This window comes from Cebus imitator, unplaced genomic scaffold (assembly GCF_001604975.1).
Source record: "Cebus imitator isolate Cc_AM_T3 unplaced genomic scaffold, Cebus_imitator-1.0 Scaffold286, whole genome shotgun sequence".
Lineage (NCBI taxonomy): Eukaryota > Metazoa > Chordata > Mammalia > Primates > Cebidae > Cebus > Cebus imitator.
This window is the reverse complement of record NW_016107601.1, coordinates 87972-95815: the sequence shown is the minus strand read 5'-3', so window position 1 is coordinate 95815 and position 7844 is coordinate 87972. Positions and strand designations below refer to the sequence as shown.

The following is a 7844-nucleotide window of genomic DNA, read 5'->3' as shown; positions in this document are numbered from 1 at the left end:
ACTATATACAAAAATCAACTTAAGATCAATTAAAGACATAAATAGAAAACCCAAAACTGTAAAAACCCTGGAAGACAACCTAGGCAATACCATCCTGGACATAAGAATGGGCAAATATTTCATGACAAAGCTATCAAAAGCAATAACAACGAAAGCAAAGATTCACAAGGGGAATCAAATTAAACTAAAGAGCTTCTGCACAGCAAAAGAAGCTATCAACAGAATAAACAGACAACCTACAGAATAAGAGAAAATAATTGCAAACTATGCACCTGACAAAGACCCAATATTCAGTATCTATAAGAAACTTAAATTTCAAAAGAAAAACAAAAAATCCCATAAAACGTAGGCAAAGGTCATGAACAGACACTTTAAAAAAAATTATACTTTAAGTTCTGGGATACATGTGTGGAATGTGCAGGTTTGTTACATAGGTATACATGTGCCATGATAGTTTGCTTCACCCCTCAACCCATCATCTACATTAGGTATTTCTCCTAATGCTATCCCTCCCCTATCCCCCCACAGACCTGATGTGTGATGTTTCCCTCCCTCTGTCCATGTGCTCTTATTGTACAACTCCCACTTATAAGTGAGAACATGCGGTGTTTGGTTTTCTGTTCCTGTGTTAGTTTGCTGAGTATGATGGTTTCCAGCTTCATCCATGTCCCTACAAAGGACATGAACTCATCATATTTTATGGCTACGTAGTATTCCATGGTGTGTATGTGCCACATTTTCTTTATCCGGTCTATCATTGACAGGAAAGACCCACCCCCGTGATTCAATTACTTGCTGCTGGGTCCCTCCCATGACATGGGGGAATTGTGGGAGCTTTGATTCAAGATAAGATTTGGGTGGGGACACAGCCAAACCATATCATCTGGTTATGGTGGTAGTTCCTTAAGTACATACATTTTCAAAACTCATCAAACTGTACCCTTAAAACTAGTGTATTTTATTATGTGTAAATTCTACCTTCATAAGCCTATTTTTAAAAATAATGAGATACCTTTTCTAACCCATTGAAATTATTAATATTAAAATGACTGACAACACAAATATTGAGAACGTGGAGCAGTTAGAATTCTCAGATACCGCTGATGAGAGTGTAAAACAGTACATTCACTTTGGAAAACTCATTGGTGATTTCTAGTAAAGATAAACACATACCTTCCTTGTTATCTAAAAGTATATACCTAAGAGACATGCAAACATGTTCACAAAAAGACTTTTCCAAAAATGTCCATAGCTGCTGTTTCTCACAGTAGTCAGAAATGGAAAACAACTCAAATGTTCATCAACAAATGAAAGAAGATAAATAAATTGTGGTGTTTAACACCATGAAGTAATATGCATCATTAAAACAATAATGAATTACTTATACACACAAGCTCATAGATGAATCTGTATGTAATGCTATACCTGTGTGAATCTGCGTTGGCAGTGTATAACTGCTGACCTGTATTTAGATATAAACCTTCCATTTCTCCCATCCTTCTTGGGTTTTGGTATTCATTGTCTTGTGAGTCCATTTTTTGCCTGGATTGTAAAGTCATCCTGGAGTTTCCTCTTGTTTGGAAACCCCATTTTCTATCCCCCATCCAGATGGAAAATTTGGATACCATGCAAAAGATTATAAATCATTCTACTATAAGGACACATGCACATGAATGTTTGTTGCAGCACTGTTTACAATAGCAAAGACCTGGAACCAACCCAAATGCCCATCGATGACAGACTGGACAAGGAAAATGTGCCACATAGACACCATGGAATATTATGCAGCCATCAAAAACGATGAGTTCGTGTCCTTTGTAGGGACGTGGATGAACCTGGAAACCATCATTCTCAGCAAACTGACCCAAGATCAGAAAATCAAACACCGCATGTTCTCACTCATAGGTGGATGTTGAAAAATGAGAACACATGGACACAGGGAGGGGAGCATCACACACTGGGGCCTGTCAGGGGGAAATAGGGGAGGGACAGCAGAGGGTGGGGAGTTGGGGAGAGATAACATGGGGAGAAATGCCAGATATAGGTGATGGGGAGGAAGGCAGCAAACCACATTGCCATGTGCGTGCCTATGCAACAATCTTGCATGTTCTTCACATGTACCCCAAAACCTAAAATGCAATTAAAAAGAAAAAAGAAAAAAGAAATAAATCACATATAAATTGACTTAGGTGACCTCTGAGCTTGATATTAACAAGAAAATCCTTCATCTCTTAGTTTTTGATGTACTCTTCCTTGATTTTATCTCTCTTCACCTTTCATCACCTGGGAGGCTGAAAATAGAGAGTGCCCCAAGGCAAGGGGATCAAAAAGTCTCCTCTACCTGCTTTTGATGTCAGAATTAGCCCTGTCTGAAGCTGAGCCATCAGCCCAGCTCACCAAGTAATTGAGAGAAAAACTGGAATGGTACATACAATGTGTTTGCCTGGAGGCAGAGTTACCTGTGATGGTACAAGTGGCTAACCTTCAGGGATCCTGGGAACTGGCAAAGGATCATCACAATCAAACAAACAGCTGACCTATGAATTGAATCTCATTCCCTAGTCTCATGTTCATTACTACAATACAGACACCATGAGGACAAAAATGGCTTTCCCCAAGCCCCTTAGAGTAGTCCAGCTGTCTTCCCAAGCATGTTTTTTCACTTGTCTATCCCAGAAGGCATTGGATTTGGCAGTCTCTTGCCCATTCAAAAAGCCCTAAACTACCCCTTCTAAAGAGGATTAATTTGCAAACCAGCATTAGACTGTACTCTTTATTTCAGGCTATATCAAAATGAGGCATCCATTGATAAATGGTTATGATCAAAAGAAAGACTTGGAGAATCAATTTGTTGTCCAATTGATTATAATTTTCTTTGCACAAAATATGGACTCTATTTCTCATATTGAAGAACAATTCAGTAGAAAGAAGCCTGAGAGGGTTATATCAGATTTCTCTTTATTAGGTCAGGTCCTTTGCTCTCCATGTAAGCTTCAGATAAATGCTGGAGAAAAACTTCAGTAAGCCATGAAGTGCCCTTTGAACATCCATTCCCTCCTGGTTGCAACATTCACAGCAGGTAAGACAGGTAATTAACTTGGTATGGAGATAAAGTTGGGGGCAGGAAGCCCGGCATGATTTTGGGCTCCTGGTAAAGGACAAGATGAAACAACTCAGCTTATAGAAGAGAAACAACATGTTACAAGAACATACATAACCCCACTCACTACCTCATTGGGTATAGTCCTGTTCAGTCCTACATTTCCAGAAGGGAACAGCTCTGCCGTTTATACCTGTGGGAGGCATATTGGTGCCTAGTCTACCACAGGTATTAGATCTACATGTGGCTAGAAGGAAAGTGTCCATAAATGTGCAAGTCCATCAGGAATTCACCGTATGTTTGCACCTAGAATTTAGAGTTGTGTTCAAAGCTGATGGGTATAAGTTTATCCCAAATCCAACTGAGCCTGAGATTACGGATCCCCCCATAACTTAAGGGTAAGAAGAAGAGAAAAGCAAAGATCAAAAGAACAAGAGTGAGTTCAAGGTACTCATTGCCTTGTGAGTCCATTTTTTGTCTGGCCTGTAAAGTCATACTGGAGTTTCTTCTTGTTCAGAAACCCCATTTCTATCCCCCAACCAGCTGGAAAGGTTTGGATACCATGATAATAAAGCACATATAAATTGACTTGGATTCTGGAGCAACCTATCATATTAACAATAGTTACTGAGCCCTGTGTGGTTCCACACATGCTTTGTGTTAAAGGATTCTTAAGTGTGAGACATGGGCCCTGGACCACAGAAGGGACAAGACATGCACGCATGAGAAAATCAAGAAATCATGGTAGGCAGCATGTAATTCAGGACCAAGTTGTGTGTGATTGCTGGTAAATACATTAACAATAAATCAACAAAGGGAGAAAGTCTGTGACTTTCCTCCAGAGATCAGGGAAGCTTTAAAGGAGGGAATAAGATTTAAGCAGCTAGGGTCTGTTGGGGGTTAATAGGGGAGGGACAGTGGGGGGTGGGGAGTTGGGGAGAGATAGCATGGGGAGAAATGCCAGATACAGGTGATGGGGAGGAAGGCAGCAAATCACACTGCCAGGTGTGTACCTATGCAACAATCTTGCATGTTCTTGACATGTACACCAAAACCTAAAATGCAATAAAAAAGTTAATTAAAAAAGAAAGATTTAAGCAGCATTCTTAAAAAGGATTTGAATTAGCTGAGGAGAAGAAATGGAGAGGGGGAGACATTCTTGCTTTGGCTGGAAAAGGAACAAATGCTTATGTGGGAGGAGTAAGTGCAAAACACTCATATGACAAGAAGGAAGTAGAGAAAGAGTGAGATAAGGTTCATAAGATAAAAGCCAAACTATTGAGGGTCTTGTAAGCTGATAAGTTTGTTTGATTTAATGTATTAAGAAATACAACACTGTATTAGTAAGTCTATCCGTTCAGCTGCTGACAGTGCAGGGTTAGGTGAGACACGTGAGGTAAACAAAGTACTTGCCTCCAGTGCAAAATTCAAGGGGACATCAAAAAACTCAGTAATCAAGATAAACAATATTTTAATACAGCCTCATTTACAAGATAAAATTCATGTGGAAAATCCATAATTAATAAAATATCAAGATTTTTTAAAAAGCATCAGTAACAGTGGCATCCTAAGCCATATTAAAGACTGAGAAAAAAGGAAAACTAAGTAATACTAATTTTGTCCTCTATTTGGAAACTCAAAACACATATTAGTATATTAGGGGCTTTGAAAAACACTCCAAAAAGTTCTATTCAACTCTGTTTAGTTTTACATATCCCAAGTGCATTTAACCACACGTTTTTGCAAGCAACATTTTTAGAATATTTATCAGGACAAGCTAATGTATTTTGCTATTTTTTGACTGATAAAGAAACCAAGGCATTGAGAGTCAGCAAGATGTTTCTAGTTAACTAGGAATAAATCAGTGAAAAATGTTGTGAGCGTATGAGTTCTTTTCTTGTATAATTAACTGTGGTGTAATGAATAGCTTTTAACCTTTAATTATTTTTACAAAGCTTAGGTAACTATAATTACAAATTTATTTAGAACTGTCTATGGATATGATTGCATAAATTGTACAGTCTGTGATTGCAGAAATTGTGTTAAATCTGTGCTGACTTCAATATAAAAATAATACCCCTCACTGTATGAGAAATAAGCATCTGAAAAACTGATCTTGCTGCAAGCAAGAGTTAGAAGATCGGGACAAAATACAAAAACAACTACCCCAGGCTCTGGAGACTGAACAAAAGCAGGCAGTTGGAGGAGAGCTAAAGCCTCCAGCAAGGAACACCATGGAACACAATGAGTTTTCACTTTATGTGGCTTTCCTCTGAAGGTAATAACTAGAAGATGTATCAATAAAAAGCATACAATCTGAAAAAGCATACAAAAGTGAACATAGCCTCACTGATCTATGGAACAACTTCAAAAGATCTAACATATGTGTAAATGTAGTCAGTAAAGGAGAAAAATAACAGGACAGAAAACATGTTTGAAGAAATCATAGCCAAAAATTTCCAAAATTTGGTTAATGACTTAAATTTGCAGATTAAACTAGTTCCACAAATCTCAAACAAGATACATTTGAAAAGAACCATACTAAGGCACATCGTGGTCAAACAGCTAAAAACCGAGGATAAAGAGAAAATTATAAAATCAGCCCAAGAAAATGACACACTATATTCAACACTATTTGGATAATCATCGTTTCTCATCAGAAAAAAAAAGATACAGTAAAACAATATCTTTAAAGCATTGGCAAAAAAAAAAAAAAAAGCCTATTAACTAAGAATTTCCTATCCTGCAAAAATGTCTTTCAAGAGTAAAGCTGATATAAAGATATTTTCAAATAATGAAAAACTTAGGGTATTCATTGCCACCAGACTTGTACCACAAGAAATGTTATAGTAAGTTTTTTAGGCTGAAGGGACATGATACCAGAGAAAAATCAGGAAAGAATAAACAGAGAGATACTTATAAAAGATCATTTCCTCTTTTGATTTATTATAATATAGATGACTTTTAAGACAAACTTTTAGTATTGCCTTATATAATTTACAATGTATGTACTATATGTAATACATATAGTAACCATAACATAGAGCATGGTAAAGGCATAAACGAATGGACCTAAATAATTGCAAGGATTATATATTTTATGTAAAGTGATATAAGATTAACTTTAAATTACTAACTCTAAATTAACTTACCCAATACAAAGCTAAGCACAGTACATCAACTAGAAAGATTACACCAAGAAATATTGCTCAAAATCTAATACAGAACATTAAAATCGAATTCTAAAATATATGTAAATAATGCAAAAGAAGGCAGAAAGAGAATAGCAAAGGAAAAATGGGCAAAGAGAACAACCAAATAAATAATAAGTTGGTAGGACTAAATTCAGCTATGCCAATAATTTCATTAGACACTAATGTACTAAGCATGCCAAAGATTATCAAAATGGATTTTTTTTTTCCTTTTTTTTTTTTCTGAGATGGAGTCTTGCTCTGTCGCCAGCCTGGAGCACAGTGATGCAGTCTCAGTTCATTGCAACCTCAGACTCCTGGGTCCAAGCGATTCTTCCCTCTCAGCCTCCCGAGCAGCTGGGACTACAGGCGCGTGAGAAACACCTGGCTAATTTTTGGTATTTTTAGTAGAGACGGGGTTTCACCATGTTGGCCAGGATGGTCTTGATCTCTTGACTTCGTGATCCACCCATCTGAACCTCCCCAAGTGCTGGGATTACAGGCGTGAGCCACCGCGCCTGGCCCAGAATGGATTATTTTAAAGGCAAGATTAAATTTATGTTGTCTATGAGAAAAATGTTTTAAATATGAAGACACAGACTGAATATAAAGATAGATAGTAAATAGAAGAAAAAAGATATACCACTTAAATAGCTTAAGAAGACTGAAATTGATATATTAAAATCAGGTAAAACAGACTCTCAGCTAAAGAGTAAAAAAATACTGGACAAAAACATTACTAGTAAACAAAACTATAGACTAATATCCCTCATGAACATAAATGCAAAACTCCTCAACAAAATATTAGAAAATCAAATCCACTACATATGATAATATGTCATAGCCAATGGGGATATATCCCAGGTTTGTTTCAACATTCAGATATCAATCAACATAAGTCACAATATTAACAGACTAAAGAAGAAAAACCATATGATAATGCCAACAGCTACCAAAAATATTTGGTAAAATTCAACATCTATTTATGATTAAAAAAAAAACCTCAGGAATCTAAAAAAATAAGGAAACTTCCACATGATAAATGGCATATCTCACACACACACACACACACACACACACCAAACAAATAACTATAGCTACTAATGTTGAAAAGCTAAGAACTTTCCCCCAAGCTTAGGAACAAGGCAATGATGCCCACATCACCACTCCTATTCAATGTTTTACAAAATCTCCAGCCAATGTAATAAGATTTTTTTAAAAGATGATTGAAAATATATAAATAAAACTCTCTCTGAAAACATTATTGTTCCTCTAAAACATTCCAAAAATCTATTTTTTAAAGATTCATAGAACTAATTAACAAGTGAGTTTGTCAGGGTTGCAGGATACACAATCAAGTTACAAAGATCAATTGCATTTCTATATACTAGCACTGAATTCCAAAAATATAGAGGTCAAAATTTACAAAACAGTGCCACTTACAGTAACATATAAAAAATGAATTTTATAAAATATGCATAGAGTCTGTATGCAGAAAACTGTAACACACTGATAAAAGAAAACAAGTAAGATCTAAATAAACGGAGAGATAT

The 7844-nt window shown here is 36.4% G+C and overlaps 1 long non-coding RNA gene across 1 annotated transcript in view; it reads right to left on the bottom strand.

Moving 5' to 3' along the window:
* The window catches only part of LOC108284975, a 15290-nt gene extending 8485 nt beyond the window's left edge, over positions 1-6805 (bottom strand). Inside the window, exon 1 of the long non-coding RNA XR_001817400.2 lies at positions 6771-6805. This is a non-coding gene — a long non-coding RNA (uncharacterized LOC108284975). The remainder of the gene's footprint in view (positions 1-6770) is intronic.
* Between the last annotated feature and the right edge of the window lie 1039 nt (positions 6806-7844).